Genomic DNA, 19,817 nt, shown 5'->3' on the forward strand with positions numbered 1-19,817 from the left:
TCATCTCTTTCAGTCTGTGTGCCTTCATCTCTTTCAGTCTGTGTGCCTTCATCTCTGACTGTCAGTCCTCCTATCTCACTGTTACTTGTCGATTTGCTGCAGATGTTCTCTCCCTTAGGAACTTTTCCTTTGTCATTCGCTGCCTGATGCTTTCCCTGATGACATTCTTCACTGGCTACTTCTATTGCTCCTCCTGTATAGCCACCCACTATGCTGCACAACTCCTTTCCCTCTGCTGTGCTGCACTGTGCTGTTACATAACGAAGAATGATATAAACAGCACTATATCAATTTAATTGTGTTGGGAAATCCCCACAATACGACACAGTTATGTCTAAAATAGTTTTGTGTAAAAACTGGATCTTGAAACGTCCACTTTAATTACACAGTCCTGGTGTGCAAAGGCAAAATTATGAAAAAATTTTCACTTTAAACATTTTTGGACGTTGTTTAGTTATATTGTGACTTACTCTCACAGAAGATACAGATGCCACAAACAGACTTTGAACAACGCATGTGCTTGTATGCACCACATTTCTGGCACTGCACCTGTGAATTAAAAAAAAAAGAAGAAGAAGAAATAAACAAACAAAAAACAAATGAACAAAGTCCATTAAATAAACAATCTATATGGCTAAGGACATGTCATAGTGTACCCGGTCTTTGGCTGCAATCACACACCAGCACTGACTGCACTTCCTAGTTCGATCTGCAAAATATAATTTGTTTAAGTACAAGTTACATTTTCCAATGTTAGAGAAAAAGAAGGCAGCTAATTTTATCTTTACCTATTGTGGAAAATAAGTAGTGGCAAAGTCGGGACCTGAGCTTTGGGATTTCAGTGTTGTACTCCTCCACTTGTGTTTTACCGTCAATGGGAGATTGGGCAAACTAATAACTGACGAAGAAGAATAAAAAAAAAGAACAAAAAGAATTAGATTAACAAAGAAATGTTTGTTTGTTTTTAACCCCCCCCCCCCCCCGAGAAAAAAAAAACAGAGCAACCAAAGCAAAGCATTACTGCTGAAATGGTTCAATCTACAAAAAAAATTGAGATTTTACCATCCTGCCTCTAAGGCTTTAAAAACTGAACAGGCAAAAATGTAAACATTACTTATATAGGTTAAAGCTATAGTTTTCAGTACCATGACGACATGCACTCCACATGAGTTCCCATCCTGTTGATGTGGGTGGCTCACATGTGACAAGGTCCACTCTCCAGTGCAGCCTCTTGCTGAAGCAAATGAGCTGAGAGATCGCAGTTATTACAAATAAAAAGCATATAGAGAAATCAATAACCACGTTCGGTAATGATTTCAATTAAATTAAATATGTTATGTTAAATATGTTAATTAATTACCTCCAGTTTTTCAACACCGCACTTTTTCTGACCTCCGACTCGTCAAATGAATTCATATAGACTATGGTCCTCTTGGGTATGTCACAAAACTGTTTTGTAAAAAGATGGATATGGTAGGCTTGGGCCGTGAGCTTTCCTAATGAGGGACACTGAAAAGTATCATGCACTAGAGAGAGTGCAAAATCTGTGCAACTTACAAACAAGGTCCAGTGGCTGCCGTTTTCCAGACAGGCTCCAATCAATTTCTCATACATCTGAAAGATGTTTTTCTGGAAATAAAAAGAATGTGACAAGTATGTTTTTCTGTCAAGAATGACACTGCAAAACTGCAAAAGCTTGTCAGGTGAGACTTGTAATTAATTCTGCAGATACACAAACATATAGAAAGTGTCATTTTTTGTTTACATTAATTAATTTCTATAGTGTGCACAAAACAAATCAAGACCACAGACTCAACACGCACCACTCAATTTTTGGTGTTCTTTATCAGTTGGCCAAGACAGAAATGTTTTAATCTGTGTGCATTGCTTTTGAACAAGTCTTTACACAGAAAAGGTTTCAGAAAGGTGTTTTTCAGGTTCTTCTGACAAGGCTTCAATTTTGGAAAATGCTGTTTGTTTATAGTGGCAACTTATAAACCCTTTGTGATAAGAACATAGTTACCACAGTCCAAGTCATACCTTCAAAAAGTATGCACTTTGTGCTCTTGTGGACCCATCCAAAATTTTTCCAGTGATTTGGCTTGGTATTGGATAAATGTGAGGGAAATTCTATAAAAATAACATAAATACATGTTTTCAAATACATTACAAAAAACGTAAACATGCTATGTCATTATGATCAAACAAGCTTTTCAACATACCTCACACTGCAAATAGATTAGGCCATCTATTACCTTATAAAACAAATAAATAAATACATATAAATAAAAACAGAACTAAGGAATACGATTCATTAAGTAAATTGTACAATAAAGTGTATTTAAAGCAGAATTTAACATTAGTTTTATTACAACATAAAAGGATTTTTATGTCAAGAGGTACCTCATCTGAAATGTTAGTCTGGTCAAACAGGGATTTCAAACTTGAAATACAATAGAGTTTGGTCCAGCTACTCCCACAAGGTAATCTGTGAGAAAGCATATGCTGTAGTCAACAGATATCGTTTTCTTTTTGCATGCTGCAACCATCATCCATTTCAGTCTTCTAGGAGCTTTGTCTGGTTGTAGTTCTTTTTTCTCCTCCTCTCCTCCTCATCTATTAATTAAATTGTTTTCTGACCTTCCTAACTGTTTCCGACCTGTCTTCCCAATGTGATGTTTAAGCAATATATGTATGGTCAGAAGGGGGTGAAATTTTCATTGCAGTTGTACGTGTAACATTGCATGTGATAATAAAAGGCTTGATTGGTTGATTATTCAACATGAGTTGACATTTACCTGACATTGTGAAGGAGTCACAGTTTCTGTAAGGGTGTAAGAACATAACATGTGGATTTGTTACACTTCATTTTCACAAGTTAATAACAATCAATAATTTTCATTCCATTATTAACAAGCTATCACACGATGTCCCTGGGACAACATTTATACAATGTCCCAGGGACAACATTTACACGATGTCCCTGGGACAACATGTCACGGTGGTTAGAGAGTAGACTCAGGCGCGGAGCTCAGAAATAATGACAGTGCATTTATTTACAGTGCAGCAAGGTGACAACAGTTCAAATGTGCGACAGTGGTGATAGTGCGTCCCTCCTTCCGTGTAAGCCCGTGCGTAGTAATGAGTGCCCGTCTCTCCTCCAGGTGCTTCCCTTGTGTCCGTGAATCCTCCGTCAATCCCTGGGTGAACACACACACACGACAGCAGAATGAGTATGACGATCGGACAGCACTACAATAACGTTTAGCGACTCAACGACACTACCAGGCTTAGTGCAATACTCCAGCGCTGTCTGTCGCTCAGCCACACCATTAAGTAGCCCTGCTGAAGATGGAAGTTGATTGGCAGCAGCTGGTGGCTTGACTGTAGGTGTGGCAGCTCCGGGCGACAGCACCTCCGGGTCGAAGGTAGCCCGTTGCTAGGCTACCCCCCAACACATCACAGCAGAGCCGGAGGGGAAGACAGAGCGACAGGAGAGACACATACACACGCACACAGATATACACACACACACCGGCAGGTCGACCGGTCAGGGCACCGTCAGATCCTGACAGTATCCCCCCTCTAATGGGAGCCACCCGGCGACCTACCAAACTTGTCAGGGTGCCGGCGGCAGAACTCTCTCACCATGGCATCATCGAGAATCGCAGACCGCGGCACCCAGGAACGCTCTTCCGGACCATACCCGTCCCAATCCACCAAAAACTGAAAACCCCTACCGCGGCGCCGGGCATCCATAATGCGGGTGATGGAGTACGCCGGGGCGCCGTCGATAATCCGGGCGGGTGGCGGGGGCCCGGGAGGCGGGCACAGCGGGCTGGTCCGAACAGGCCTCACCTGCGAGACATGAAAAACATTGTGAGTTCGCATGTTACAAGGCAGGCTCAACCGAACCGTCACCGGATTCAACACAGACTGGACAGGAAACGGGCCAATGAACCGAGGAGCAAGCTTCCTAGATTCAGTCCTAGATTCAGTCCTGAGAGAAACATGCTTGGTCGAGAGCCACACCCGCTGGCCCACCTGGTAGTCCGGTGCCGGGACGCGGCGGCGATCGGCCAGTCTCTTGTTCAGGGCCGCCGTCCTCAAGAGGGCTGCCCTGGCGGCGCGCCACGCTCTCCGACAGCGCCGCATGTGGAGCTGGACCGAAGGAACGGCCAACTCTCCCTCAGAGATGGAAAGAAGCGGGGGCTGATAACCCAAGGACGCCTCGAACGGGGACACACCGGTGGCCGCCGACGTACTGGAGTTGTACGCATATTCCACCCATGCGAGCTGCCCGCTCCACGTCGATTGGTTGGAGGAGATTACACAGCGCAGCATAGCCTCCAGTGCCTGATTAGCCCGTTCCGTCTGGCCGTTGGTCTGGGGATGGAAACCCGAGGACAGGCTGACCTGAGCCCCCAGCTCCGCACAGAACTCCCGCCACACCCGGGACGTGAACTGGGGACCACGATCAGACACGATGTCCCGATGAATGCCATGGAGCCGAAAAACATGCTGGGTGAGAAGGCGAGCCGTCTCCAGAGCAGAAGGAAGCTGCGGCAGGGCTACAAAGTGGGCAGCCTTGGAAAACCGGTCAACAATAGTGAGCACAGCAGTGTTGCCTGAGGACGGAGGCAGTCCCGTAACAAAGTCCAGAGCAATATGCGACCAGGGACGCATGGGAACAGGCAAAGGGCGTAGGAGGCCAGCACGCGGCGAGGTTGGCATCTTGTTCGCAGCACACACAGGACAAGCCGCCACGTATTCCCCAGCATCCCGCAACAGAGAGGGCCACCAAAACAACCGGCGCAGGAAAGAGACGGTGCGGTTCTTACCCGGATGGCAGGCAAAATGGGCGGTGTGAGCCCACTGAAGCACCTTACCGCGGGCCGACGCAGGAACAAACAGCTTGCCCCCCGGGCCCGTGCCAGGATCCGGCTCCCGCCGCTGGGCGTCCCGCACAACCCGCTCAATCTCCCAGGTCAAAGCGCCGACGAAACAAGAGGGAGGCAAGATGGGCAAGTCCTCCCCATCGCCCCCGGCCTCAGGCGCAAACTGTCGAGACAGTGCATCAGCCTTGGCGTTGCGAGACCCGGGCCTGTAAGTGATGGAAAGGTCAAAGCGAGCGAAGAACAGGGCCCACCTGGCCTGTCGGGCGTTAAGGCGCTTCGCAGCCCGGAGGTACGCCAAATTCCTGTGGTCAGTCCACACCACCACTGGATAACTGTTCCCCTCCAGCCAGTGACGCCATTCCTCCAGGGCCATTTTAACAGCGAGAAGCTCCCGGTCACCAACATCATAATTCCGCTCTGCGGGCGACAACCGGCGAGAAAAAAAGGCACAGGGACGCATCTTACCGGCCACCCGCTGCGAGAGAACGGCCCCCACCCCCGAGTCAGAAGCATCCACCTCCACGAAGAATGGGAGCTCCAGGTCAGCCTGCACCAGCACAGGCGCAGACGAAAACAGAGCCTTCAGTTGAGCGAAAGCCCGCTGAGCGTCCAGAGACCACTGAAACGACAACCTGGGAGAGGTAAGGGCAGTCAGAGGCAAGGCAATCCTGCTAAAGTTGCGAATGAAGCGCCTGTAGAAGTTGGCAAAACCCAGAAACTGCTGCAACTCCCTGCGATTCCTAGGCACCGGCCACTCAACCACCGCCTTGACCTTAGCTGGGTCCGCACGCAGCCGCCCCTGTTCCACCACAAAGCCCAGGAAAGACACAGTTGGAACATGGAACTCACATTTCTCAGCCTTCACAAACAGGCGATTCTCCAATAAGCGCTGCAGCACGAGCCGCACATGCTCCACATGTTCCGCCGGGCTCCGGGAAAACACAAGGATGTCATCTAGGTAGACAAAAACACAGTGGTTAATGAGATCACGCAGCACATCATTAATCATAGCCTGGAAAACAGCAGGGGCATTAGCGAGCCCAAAAGGCATCACCGGGTACTCGAAATGCCCAAGGTGAGTGTTGAACGCTGTCTTCCATTCATCCCCCTCGCGAATCCGCACCAGGTGGTAAGCATTGCGGAGGTCCAATTTGGAAAAAACCGTGGCGCCCTGGAGAAGCTCAAAGGCGGACGCCAGCAAGGGCAAGGGGTACTTGTTCTTGATCGTGATCTTATTCAAACCCCGGAAATCGATACACGGCCGGAGCGACCTGTCCTTCTTCGCGACAAAGAAAAAGCCCGCGCCCAAAGGGGAAGTGGAGGGTCGAATGATGCCGGCCGCCAAGGAGTCATTAATGTACCGTTCCATCGACTCCCGCTCGGGCTTGGAGATGCTATAAAGCCGACCGGTGGGCAAGGGGGCGCCGGGAATCAAATCAATGCCACAGTCGTACGGGCGATGGGGCGGAAGCGAAGAGGCTTTGTCCTTGCTAAAAACCTGGGCCAGGTCATGACACTCAGGCGGAACACCAGACAAATCAGGAGGCGCAACAGGCTCCGCGGGGCCAGCGACCGTCGCACCAAAAGTCGCGGAGCGCAAGCACACAGCATGACACCGACCGCTCCACCCCGAAATACGGCCCGTGGCCCAGTCGATCTGCGGATTATGTTGTTGCAGCCAGGGATAGCCCAATACAAGGGGAGCATCAGGAGATTTAAAAAGAAACAAACTGAGCTGCTCCGAGTGATTGCCAGAGAGGGTGAGTGTGATGGTTTGAGTGCGGTGAGTGACCATAGTCAGAGGGCTGCCGTCAAGAGCCGAAACCTGGAGAGGTTCAGGGAGAGGAACAATGGGTACGGCTAATTCTCGAGCTAGCGATTCATCCAAAAAACTCTGCTCAGCTCCAGAGTCAATCAGTGCGCTACACGGGTGAGTAAGGGAATGAAAAATCAGCTTAGCCGGACAACTGAGATGGGGAGCAGAGTTAGCCGTAGCACCCGCCAGTATCCCCACAGCTACTGGCGGGCGGAGTCTTTTACTCGCTTCGGACAGGTATCAGCCCAGTGTCCCCTTTTTCCACACACGAAGCACTCACCCGTGCGCTGTCTTCTCCTCCGATGGGAAGCACTGAACCGAGCCCGGCCTAACTGCATCGGCTGTTCCTCATCCTCGACAGGGTCGTCTTCTTCCTCTCACCAGTGAGAGGGAAGCAACCCGGTAGGCGCATCGGCGCCCCCTGCCGGCCGTCGTCCTTCACCTGCCCATCTCCCAAACTCTCTCATATGATTATCCAGTTGAATGCACATATTAATCAAAGCGCTAAGGGGCTTAGGTAGCTCTTTCGTAGCTAACTCACGTTTGAGTCCTTCGTTTAGGCAGTTCAGGAAGGCTCCCCGGAGAGCGTTCTCCGCCCAGCCCGTCTCCTCGGCTAGGATCCAAAAGTCAATGGAGAAATCCGCGACACTCCTACGTCCCTGCTTTAGGGTAAACAAACGATTAGCAGCGCCATCTGCATCCGTTCCTTTATCAAACACACAGCGGAACTTAGTCAGAAAATCCGAGTAGGAGATATTCGGTTGAATATTTAAAACGGCTTGTGCCCATTGCAGCGCCCGGCCAGTCATCAATTCCACCATAAGCGTGATCTTCGCACAATCTGAGCCGTAAGCCTGTGTCTGTTGTCTGAAAATCAATGAACATTGCATCAGAAAGCCTCGGCTCTTTGTTATATCTCCATCAAACTTCTCCGGAACCGGTAATGTATATTCTCGCCTAGGTGGAGGTGGTGGAGGCGAAGGAGGTAATGGGCAAGCTGCAGCCACACTTACTGATGGAGTGGGTTGTGGAACTGTAGCTGAGGTGCCAGGCGCGGTGAGTAACACACCTTGAATGTTTGCAAGCACCTGTCGCATCGCTGTTTGTTCCGTCATGATGTGTTTCATCATGCTCTCATGGCGGCCCAAAACTTCGCCCTGAACAGAGAGCTCTCGCTGAACTGGGTTTGAGTCCGCTGAGTCCATGGCTGGCTGGAGTATTCTGTCACGGTGGTTAGAGAGTAGACTCAGGCGCGGAGCTCAGAAATAATGACAGTGCATTTATTTACAGTGCAGCAAGGTGACAACAGTTCAAATGTGCGACAGTGGTGATAGTGCGTCCCTCCTTCCGTGTAAGCCCGTGCGTAGTAATGAGTGCCCGTCTCTCCTCCAGGTGCTTCCCTTGTGTCCGTGAATCCTCCGTCAATCCCTGGGTGAACACACACACACGACAGCAGAATGAGTATGACGATCGGACAGCACTACAATAACGTTTAGCGACTCAACGACACTACCAGGCTTAGTGCAATACTCCAGCGCTGTCTGTCGCTCAGCCACACCATTAAGTAGCCCTGCTGAAGATGGAAGTTGATTGGCAGCAGCTGGTGGCTTGACTGTAGGTGTGGCAGCTCCGGGCGACAGCACCTCCGGGTCGAAGGTAGCCCGTTGCTAGGCTACCCCCCAACACATCACAGCAGAGCCGGAGGGGAAGACAGAGCGACAGGAGAGACACATACACACGCACACAGATATACACACACACACCGGCAGGTCGACCGGTCAGGGCACCGTCAGATCCTGACACAACATCTACACGATGTCCCAGGGACAACATATACACTTTGTCCCTGGGACAACATTTACACGATGTCCCTGGGACAACATTTACACTTTGTCCCTGGGACAACATTTACACAATGTCCCTGGGACAACATTTACACGATGTCCCTGGGACAACATTTACACTTTGTCCCTGGGACAACATTTACACGATGTCCCTGGGACAACATTTACGCGATGTCCCTGGGACAACATTTACACGATGTCCCTGGGACAACATTTACGCGATGTCCCTGGGACAACATTTACACGATGTCCCAGGGACAACATTTACACTTTGTCCCAGGGACAACATTTACACAATGACCCAGGACAAATTTGTAAATTTCTGGATTACTGTTAATCTCCATAGAATCAAGAACTCCTGTCCAGTTTCACAGCTATGGACCAGTTAATTATGTTTTCAGGTGATAGTTTGATTCATAGATTCAGCACACAACCATAAGTCTAGGCCTTTTAGTCCAGATTCTCTTCACTTATGTTTGTAAAATGATCAGGGAAGCTACTGCAATTTTGCCTGACCCAACCCCCGGGCCATGAAACACCCAAAAAGTTGGGGAACGCTGGTCTAGAGAACACTGGTTAGCTAATGCTGTCGTCAAGTAGCCTATCGCTAGCAAACAAACAGCAAGCCAAGTGAGGAACATATGTATAATGCTTACCGTTTATTAAAGGAAAGTATCCTAAATTGACTTCAAATTCGGTGGCGGCGGTTTCTCGCTTCTTCACTTGTATTTCGAAATACTCGAAGGCCGGTATTTCGAAGTCGCAAAGGAATGACGTCACAAGAAGGTGATTGGTCACTTGCAATGTTGAACCTGGAACAACATTAATTATGATGATGTGGGAACAACGCTGACACGAGGAAATCAGATCGTCCAATTGTTCGAGCCGTGTTTCCGAAGTAACAAAGAGGCGACGGATGGCCTGGATTGCAGCCATTCAAAGACCAAATATAACGTCCCAGAACCCTCCAGCTCACAGGTTAGTCTGCTCCAAGCATTCCCACACAGGTCAGTCTGCTGTTGTAGTTAATGCGTCATTTTTCTTAACATAATTGGTGATATAGGTTACAAGCAAGTCTGGCGCTGAACAGAAATTGTCGCTCCTTTGTTTATTGTGCATAAATAGTGAATTGTCCTGACACAATATTGCGTTTCGCTTCTGTTATTATGGTACATTGACAAAAACATATACTTTTATTCACAGGATAAAACAGTTGTTTTGTATCACTAATTGTCCAGTACGATTACAGCATACAATATTGTTGTCACTGCTACATTTCTGTGATGCGAACCAGAAATTATTTCCACTGCTAATTAATTACCGTTGAGCTCAAAGGTCCTATTAATAAACGGTTAACGAATGTGTATTTATGGCGACGATTTGTGAGACTGGTAAACTTATGATACGTACGATGGTCTTTCGTTCTTTTTTTTTTTTTTTTTTTTTTTTTTTTTTGGCCTGTCCCGTTTGGCTCTTTTGCATCAGAATTGTTGTCTAAGGGCAAAGAAAGATGCCCAACGGATTTACTTTACCAAACTGACCATCCCAGCCTTGCCGTAATGGTCCATTTGATTCACCTTTTATTGTTTATTTTATTTTCACTTAATGAATACGGGACTGACTTGACTGGGGGAAAGAAGGGGAGAAAGAAAGAGGGAAAGAGAAACAGCTGAGAAGAGGGACGGGGGAGAAGGGCAAAAGACAAAAACCAACAGAACGGGCAGAGAAAAAAAAATGCATATATCAATCACCTGGATCACCTGCTGAGAAAGAAAAAAGAAAGCAAGCAGAAGAGAACAAGAGTAATAGAATAAACAACATCACAATGATATATGGGAATATGACAGTAAATACTAAATGTTAAACATTATTGTGCAGCACATAAGATCAACAGAATAAACAACATCACAATGATATATGGGAATATGACAGTAAATACTAAATGTTAAACATTATTGTGCAGCACATAAGATCAACAGAACACAGTGTGCTTTGAGGTAGGAGCCAAAAAGGGTGTAGTTTGTGGGTGTGATCACCCGTGTGTACACCTGTGAGCATGGACGCGCTTGTTTTTTGTTTTTTAAAAGGTTCCTTCATGTAATGATCTGCTAGAGGGTGTGGGGGGGCCACAGCCCCGTCCTCCAGGGCGTTAAGCAGGTGTGGAGGAGATCAAAACTCCAGACATCCAGAGGCCCCCAGAACACAAGAGACCAAGGAAGACCAACAGAGGGGCAGCCGCGCCACTGTCCCGGAAAGAGCTGAGGAGAGTCCCAGATGAGGGCTCACTCAGCAGCCGCGGAGCAGAAGCCAGGGGGAGTTGCAGTGACGCGCCCGTGAGCTCCGCCGGCAGCCAGCTGCGCCTGAGTGACCCCAGGCCGAGAGGCACCCCACCTCCGAAGTGGCCCGAGCGAGCCCCAGGCTCCAGGCCCCGATAAGCGGCCGCCAAGGAGTGAGCCGGTGTGTACCTGGACGCCCATCCCCGGACACAAAGAACCACCAACGCACCGATGTCTGAGGGGGTCCGCCACTGGCAGGGGAAGTGGTGGTAGGGGGAGATAGGCCTCCAAACCTTGGAGGGCCTGAGATGTCCCCAGAGAGGTGGCGTCTGATACCCAACCTGACATATAGACACAGACATACAGGCACACACAGATACAAACATCCATTCCCACCCTCATGCTCTCATATGCACTTACTCCACACTCAACCAACGTGGAGACAGACATAAAGAGACGTTGTACACACGATCACACTCCCCAAGCATACTCTACAAACCGGGTCTAGGTGCCCCCGCCCCTGGAGGGGGGAACTGCACCCAGACCCAGGTGGTGTTTCCCTTTTCCCTGCGGTGGGGGGAGGCAGACCGCCCCGACTCCGCAGCAGCAGGAAGGCTCCACACTCCAGACCGCAGTCGGACGGCCAACTCCTCCTCCTAGTCCTAGCCCCCCTGCTCCAGCAGGTCGCAGAGAACGGGGGTGAGAGAAGACTCCAAACCTCCCTCCACCCGCTCATTGTAGTGTTGATGCATGTGTGTTCTAAGGTGCATTTAAAACCCAGGAGGGCTTGGAGCTACCTGCCAGAGAGCAGCAGGTAAGCGCATGGTCCCTCCTGCTAGCCCTCAATGTCTACGTGTATTTAAAATTGAGAGGTGGGCAACGATGCCAGGGGTGGGGTGTACACCCTGATGGTACTTTGGACTCCGTGTATCGTGCCCACCCCCAAGATCCTATATGTATGTGTAATGAGAGTGTGAGTAATGTGAATGTCTAAGTTGTGGGATAAAATTGAGGCAGAGGCAGCCAGAAGGGGACAGAGGGGGGGGGGGGGGGGGGGGGGGGTAGCCTCCTCTGCACCCTGGTGACATACCCCTACTCCAAGGCCCTGCATGTGTGGGTGGTTGTGGTGGAGCGGGAAGAGGGAGGCAGCTGGAGATGGGGAGGGAAGGAAGGGAGGGGCAAGTGACCCCTCCCTGGGGCCAGCTCCCCCGCTGACCCCAGTAGGCACCCCCATACTCCGCGACCCGCCAGGGAAAGGGGGCCCAGGCCCATCCAGACCGGGCCCAGTGCAGCAGCGCCACCCGGCCCCACAGAGCCCGGGACAGTCCACCCAACCCCACCACAGAGAAAACTGCACCCACCCCACCATCCACTCATCTTCCAGACTACATAAGACAATAAACACCCAGGCTGAGATCTTCCTCCACCTCTCCTGTGTCTCCCCCTCCTGCAGAGGGAGCTCCTGAGGAGAGGAAAGCTCCTGCAAGATGTGACAATCTCCCCCACCAGTTGAAGAGCCCCCCAGGTGGCTCGACGCACCGGCGGCACCCTGCTCCAGGGCTGGGCCCCCATGCACCCACCCGCCCACAACCCCGGCAACACACCAACCAGGACCCAAGCCCCCGAGGCCCGGTCCGGGCCCCAGCCCAGAGACGGAGCGCCCCCAGAACCTCACGCCCATCCCGGACCCACCCAGGGGCAGTCAGGCTACCAGACAGCACAGACCCTCCCCTAGCCCCGCTGCACGCAGCCGCGAGGAAACAGTCACTGGAGAGCCAACAGAGCCCCTAACCGGACATGACCGCTACCCCGGGTTGAGCCCCCCAAGGAAGATGCCTCCGGGGAACCCCCCGACGCCCTAAGCCTGTCCCTACCCCCACACCAATCACAACAGTGAAGGCGGGACCAAACTATGACCCCCCACCCCCACTAGGTGATGGAGCTGATCAAAGGAGCCCAGAGCAATTGATCTGATGTGGTGGCAGAGGCTGTATCAAGACTAATGTAATCTAATAGATAATTTCTATATTGGTTAGAATTAAGATTATTTTTATTTTTCCAGTTCATGAGGACTGTTTTCTTGGCTATGCATAGGGCAGTGAAAACCATATGGGCTATATTCTTTTCTGAAGTGACATTATCTAAGCTGCCCAACAAACACACTAAGGGGGAAGTTGGAATGTTACATTTCAGACACTTCGATAAGTCTTCACATATCTCGCGCCAAAACTTCTGAACTGGTGGACAGAACCAAAGAGCGTGGATGTAATTGTCCGGTGAATTGGTTTGGCAGTGTGAGCAGTTGTTGGTAGACGTAAAGCCCATCTTGAACATCCGATGACCTGTATAGTGCACTCTATGTAATATTTTGTATTGAATTAATTGAAGACTGGGATTTCTAATTAGATGAAAGGTTTTTAAGCAAATCTGAGACCAGAAGTTTAGGTCTAAGTTAACTGATAAATCCGCTTCCCATTTTGCAATAGGAAGTGATATTGATTCATCTGTTTTAGAAAACATTCTGTATATTTTGGATAGTAATTTGGGGGTTTTAAGAGTAAGAAATTGAACCACACTTGGTGGTGTTTGTAGTTCAACTTGACCGTTCTACACGGTGCATTTCAAGGTCCTATACCCATCCGTCAGTAAACTGTACCTGGGCTTGTTGCAGTGACCTGAAGTTACTAAACTTCATGAGTGTATGCACTCACTCCAAGAACCGTGTAATTATAAATATGAGTGTGGTGAAAGTTGGGCAGCACGCTAACGTCTTTTGTCCCTCTGTGTGCTCGTGAGGGTCTGACCCTTTCACTCCTTTGATTTTTTCCTCGTATCTTTTCTTTGACTTTTCATCAAGTCTGTCTTTGTACGGACCGGCATTGTTCTCCTTTGTTTTGTACATACCTTTTTGGGGGGCAAAGAAAAAGCAAGAATTTATTGGAACCGAAGAATGAACGTTTTGCGGTGCTGCAAATGCTTGCATTTGATGCGGTACTTGGATTGTTTTGCCACGAGTTCCCGGCATGCAATGCGCGAAAGTCACGTGGTCTGTCAATCTCTATACAAATGCAGGCCATTTACCATTTAAGACTCATTTATTGAGATTGTCTTTTACTTAGATCTGTGCTGTGTTGAGACAGCGCCGGTCTCTGCGATTGTTTTGGTCCTGGTAGAGATCACGCTGAGATGTTTCCATGTTTTACACAATCCTTTTATTACCGTTATTCTTACAGATGCATGTGGAGATCAGCACACTGCAGTCCTATGCTGAAGGCTGACCTAAAGAACACAACAGTTACAGTCTCTCTCCCTAGTAACTGGATCCTTGTGTTTAGTTAAGCTCCGCCTTTGTGCCCAAGGAACGTTTATTTCTCTGTTTTAGTTCGAGTTACTCGTTTTCGGTCGGGTGTAGATATCTCCTGACTGAATAAAGATTCTTGAACTGATTACGGTGTCTCGCTGTGTTGCCTGGGTTCTGCACTTGAGCCCTTCATCATTTGTTTGCTAAACTGTCAGTTGTGGTCATCTTCCTGATGCACTGCATCCGTCTCCGCCCAACTTCTATCCACTTAGCGTGCAGTCTCAGGGTGCTGGACCTCGGGTGAAAGGAGTTTCCTGGTTATGATGTCAGTGGCTTCTATCTTCTCCTTTGGTCAGCTGATTATCCCAGCAGGGTGCCTGATCACCAGATCTTGTTCTTCCTGTTCAGCTGACTCCTCAGGACTTGCCTGACCCTCTGCAGGTACTTGGTGGTTGCAGCTTTCCTAGCGACCTCTTCATGGTTCCCCTTTGCCTGTGGGATTCCCAGGTTCTTGTGGCTGTCCTCTATGTCTGCAATGTTGCCCTCTGGTACTTTAATCCCCTCTGTCACGGTACTGGATCTGTGACCCAGTATGTGTAATTCTGATTAAAGTTTTATTTTCTCCCCAACCAATCACAGCAGATGGCCCCGCCCCTCCCTGAGCCTGGTTCTGCTGCAGGTTTCTTCCTGTTAAAAGGGAGTTTTTCCTTCCCACTGTCGCCAAAGTGCTGCTCATAGGGGGTCATATGATTGTTGGGTTTTCTCTGTATGGATTACTGTCGGGTCCACACACAGAGTATCATGACAGCTTTAAATCAGAAGTACTTGACTCCCTGGCATAATTCTCAAACAGGTACCTTAAAGCTTGGGAAACTGACCCTCGCCAGCCTACAGTGAAACACAGTGATGTGGAAATCTTCACCTTCTGCTGTGGAAATCCAAATCACATCACAAGCCCCTGTCAGTCGAGCTGGCGCTGATCACAAGAGCCAACTTTCATCATAAGTGTCTTTATGTCCGTCCAAATTGGGATTTCCTGTTGGTGACCTGGCTGAACACTGGTGAGCATCTCCATTGTCCAGCACACCGTTTCTTTGTTGGTACATCAAAGCCATAGCTGGACTGGGCAGTCCAGGTGGGCCGATGGTGATTTTCTGTTTTTATGGGCCGATGGGTTTTGTCTTTTTTTTTTTTTTTTCGTTTTTTCCCGTAATGGTATAAACACTGAAAGGTGGTGGATTGGCCAGATGCTGGGAGATGTGTAAAAATAACTCAGTTGTTTGGCTATTGCGGAGCTTCCACAGATTCAGTAACATTAGCAAGTGGTGGAAGCAGCAGGTGCAACACGCTGGCAGGTGGATGACGGAAAGGCAGGAGGAGCAGAGACCCGAGGCGGTGAACCGAACTTCAGGTAAGAAGTTATGACCTGCAGTCTCTCTGGGTCAGATATAAACCAAGTTTAGTTTATTTTAGTTATGCTGACTTTTTACAGTCAGTTAAAATAACTCGTACTGCGTACTAGCTAGCATGATGGAGTTTCTATACTGCTGGGCGGGTGCTATGATGTTACTGATGTTGAACTTGTTTTATCTTATTTTATTCATAATGTTAGTTAGTAGAGTTTCCAACCGTCCCGTAAAAAACGGAATCGTCTCGTATTCAGAGAAAATATTACGCGTTTGGTGTGAAAAGAAACACAGTTTGTCCCGGACTTCAGCTACAATGAAAAAGACACAAAGCTGGAGTTATTCTGTGTCTTTGCTGCACAGCTGCCTCTTCTTCTCTCATTCTCCCCCTCCCTCTCCCATTTCTACTTCAATCATGAAACTGATCAATGATCAGCTGATCGTCTCTCTTGTTTATTTATCGCCCACTTTGCGCCAGAAAGAGGAAACCAGCGGATGTCGCGCTAAACAACAGCAGCACGTTTAAGCTTGATCAGCTGTTGTTAGAATTTATTTAATATTAATTTCTAGTATCAGCTGATGTTTGCTGGAGCCACAGCTGTAAAGCTGCTGGTCATGATGTCTGTTTAGATATGTGGTGAGAGGGAAACATGAAGATGAAACCAGGAGATGTCCTTACTGAATCCTCAGAGCTGATCAGGTGATGGAGAAACAGGTTTACCTTTTAGGTGACATGGATGAGTTGAAGTTATGAACTGTTTCTGAGAGACAAATAACACCAGGATCCTTTTCTAAGTAGCTGACAGCTGGTAACTGTGCAGGGGCGGGTCTAGCAAAGTTTAACCAGGGGGGCAGGTAGGGCATTAACAGGGAGAGGGGGGCACAAAGAAATACTTTTCTTTCTTATTTTCCATTTAAAATTTCTCGCTTTTAATAAATAATAATCAGAATCTTACAACAAACGTTTTCATCTGATGTAAAATGTATAGAAATCATACATTGTACATGGTAATTTTTTTGAGGGTCCCATCATAATTTCTTCAGAAGTAGCTAAGTACTGTATATGATGCCAGTATTTTCTCACATTTTCTAGATACTGTACCAGTGCTGTGTGTAAAATGCCATCAAAAAGTGTTAGATGTTAGAAAGAATATTTTGCCCTGCCATGCTGTTTATTGATGTGGAAAATGAATGGTTTATGAAAATATATCTAAATCTGTCATCAGTAATCAGTAATGATCATGTCTCACCTCTAGTCTTCTCTGTCTTAATTTCAGGTTTTCACCATGTGTTGTAGATAGTTCAGGTTAACTCGACCAACAGTCTACTTTCAGGTACTGTTTAGAATACCAGAATAGGCAGGATGGTGTAGGTCTAAGTTTATTAGACTGATACATATACCAACAAGACAGCGTACATCACTGTGACCAGGCACGTGCAGGGGGGGCTTGAGCACCCGCCCCTTTCCTGATGGGTGCCCAAAGTGCCCGTTTGTTGAGGCAACTTTTTAAAAAAGCGGAGTCCTGTCTGTGCCCCTCAACAATAATATTTAACTATTAATCACAGTTTTGCTAAATAAAAGGATCTGGCTTGCATCAGTCACATGATCACATTTAACCAATGATCGCCCTTGACGGCAGAACGCGCTGGTTACGAGCCGGGAACGAGCTCACAAAGAGCACGCGCATTTGTTGCGGTCCGGAGCTGCAGAGAAACACGAGTTAACTCAGAGACACAGACTGATGCGACACAACCAGTAAGTAGGTGTACAGCGCACACTGTAGTGTGTAGCACCCAGGAGTATCAGCTTATTACGTACACGTTGGTAAGTTGTCTTGTTGCAACTGACGAACTGAAACAAACGAGCGTGCTGTGTGTGCAACAGCGCGACAAACATTACCTGTCCTTTTATTAACTGCACAAGTAGTGCTGGTCACAGCTGCTGGCTACCTGTGTAAGGCTGTCATGGGTCTGTAGCTCTGTCACCGTTTTAGGGAACATGTTTAGTTTGAAAGTAAGTTTCCGGGCTTTTCCTGCCTTTCTGGAGGGATTATATTTCACTAAAAAACGATCTAATATGCATGTCCACATAATTATGCATTATTATAATTATAATATATTAAAAACACACGCTGTATTTTAAAGAACATACATTAAGAAGCAGATTATATTAGATTTATATTTTAAATAAGACAAAATTTGGATGTTACAGCAGTAAAATGATTGTATCTCTACAGTTTAAACATGTAATAAGCTTTGCCCTGCACAGAGTGGATAGTGAAACACATGGAATCATCATAATGACATTATTTCATATTTATTACTTCCCCCTCCTCATTGCTTTATTATTGTAGCTCTAGTAATAAATAATAATGTAAGGATTCTGGATCAGCACCGTGATGCCCATAGTATATACAGTATTCTGAAGAAGGTCTAAAATGTCACTGTGTGTGTGTGCATGTGTGTGTTTTATTTAGATGGATTTACTCATGATATAACATTGTGCAGACATGGCTGGTAAGGACATGAGGAGGAAACAGCAGGAGCTGTGTGAGGCTACTAAAGGCAGGGCTATAACATTTTTCTGTCATCATTTTATTTTAGATTAAGTGCAAGAGTTGTTAGGTGTGGATAATTAGATTATAGTTTATTGCAATAGCAAGTTGTGCCTTGTTCTCAGATAGACAGCAAGTGGAGAGTGATATATGAAATGATGGAAGGAAGGAAGAAGAGAAGCAAAGAGTGATTCACAGGCAGAGCCTAAATTATTTCTCACAGTTTTTGTTGCCTTATGGTTCCAAGCGCTGTCACCAATCTTTGCATCTTGTTATTATCTCATGACACTTGTTTAATCAGCTCCCATCTCTCCTATGGACTTTTTAATGTCTACAGTCTCAGATCAGCACAGCCCTCCAGCACTATCAGCAGCAGGAGCAGCAGAAGCCCCTCAACAGCAACATTGTACCCATCAGGCTCCGTTTGCTTCGCCTCACAGCAGTGATATATTATGATGCGATCCCATATTAGATTCTTGAGGAATGTGTGTTGTTGTTATTCAGCCTGGTTCGATGTGCCCCTTTTTAACTTTGAGCACCCGCCCCTTTAAACCTCTCTGCACGGCCCTGCCTGTGACAACAGCGTTTGTTTTCATTCAAAGGCTTCATGGTTTTTCCTATAATACCTGGTGGGCCGGTCTCTAGTCAAAATGCCCGGGACGATTTTTTGCCCCAGTCCAGCCCTGATCAAAGCTGATACCTGTTTGAGCGGCTGGCACAGGAGCAATATTTAAGGAAGACTATAATCTCACAGACTGGGCCGTACATTCGACCTGCGGTTGTCATCCGGTGTTCAAGTTTATAATCTGACCATAACTTGTCCCCCCAGCACACACACACATTATCTCAGTACTGAAGACCTTACCATCATGTTCAATACTTGCTCCTCAGTTATGGACGCCATTGCGCCGTATAAACTAAAGAAGCCCAGACCTGAACAGTCACCCTGCATCAAACACATCACTAAGGTCTTAGACGGGAATGCAGTAAATCAAAAAGGAGGTAGAAGCGGGACAAGCTTCAAGTCTCTTTTGAAATCCTGAAAAATAAACTTGTAAATATCAGGAATATGTGAAGTTCAAAGATTTTCAAACAAACAAACAAAAAAAAACAACAACACTGTAATGTTTCTAGCATTTTTAGCTATTTCCTTAAGTGTCCCTTGGAGATAAATAAAGTCTTTCTGATTCTGATTTCTAGAAAATCAGCAGTGCTCAGTGTTACTCATACAGACACCTTCTAGTGTCAGTTTGACCCTGGAGATACTGGGGTGCATAAAGAGAAGGACGCCAGGACTCTCTGCGTCGTACAGGATGCTTCTGCTGTCAAATGTGAAGATCTCCTAGAATTTACTGTTATTTAGATTTAATCCTTAACTAATGATTGTTCGAATAGATAAAGATTTGATTTTATCCATTTCATGTTTATGGTGACAAATATGTCTGAGGCAGGGGCGATTTTAGCCCATTTTCAAAATGAATCACAGCACCCCCAAAGATTTCTTCCTTTTTTGACAATATTTGCTGCTTGTGTGACACACTACTAAAAATATAAAAACATACAGTACTTTACTTGAGATGGAACATTTTAACAACAAAAGTATAGATAACCCCCCCTCCCAAAGTGGTTTGTTCCAGCTCTCCCCTGCTCTGGCTCTTGTGCTGCCAGAGCGATGGTGGCTGAGACGCAGCGGAGCGGAGGTGGAAGCGCCTGCCTTAAAA

The 19,817-nt window shown here is 47.4% G+C and overlaps 1 long non-coding RNA gene across 2 annotated transcripts; it reads right to left on the reverse strand.

Moving 5' to 3' along the window:
- Positions 1-448: 448 nt before the first annotated feature.
- Positions 449-9,256, reverse strand: LOC146668943 (uncharacterized). Of its 2 annotated transcripts, none has more exons than XR_014912018.1 (11): positions 9,215-9,256; positions 2,799-2,824; positions 2,404-2,488; positions 2,223-2,255; positions 2,041-2,130; positions 1,558-1,629; positions 1,361-1,449; positions 1,146-1,248; positions 789-898; positions 657-709; positions 449-549 (listed from the first exon to the last, which is right to left on the reverse strand). It is a non-coding gene; the product is annotated as an uncharacterized LOC146668943 (long non-coding RNA). The 2 variants fall into 2 exon arrangements; XR_014912017.1 differs by lacking the exon at positions 9,215-9,256 and adding an exon at positions 3,286-3,781 and having other exon boundaries at positions 2,799-3,200.
- Positions 9,257-19,817: the final 10,561 nt, after the last annotated feature.

This window comes from Rhamphochromis longiceps, linkage group LG6 (genome assembly GCF_057381845.1).
Source record: "Rhamphochromis longiceps isolate RC_006_pf linkage group LG6, R_longiceps_female_GT1.1, whole genome shotgun sequence".
Lineage (NCBI taxonomy): Eukaryota > Metazoa > Chordata > Actinopteri > Cichliformes > Cichlidae > Rhamphochromis > Rhamphochromis longiceps.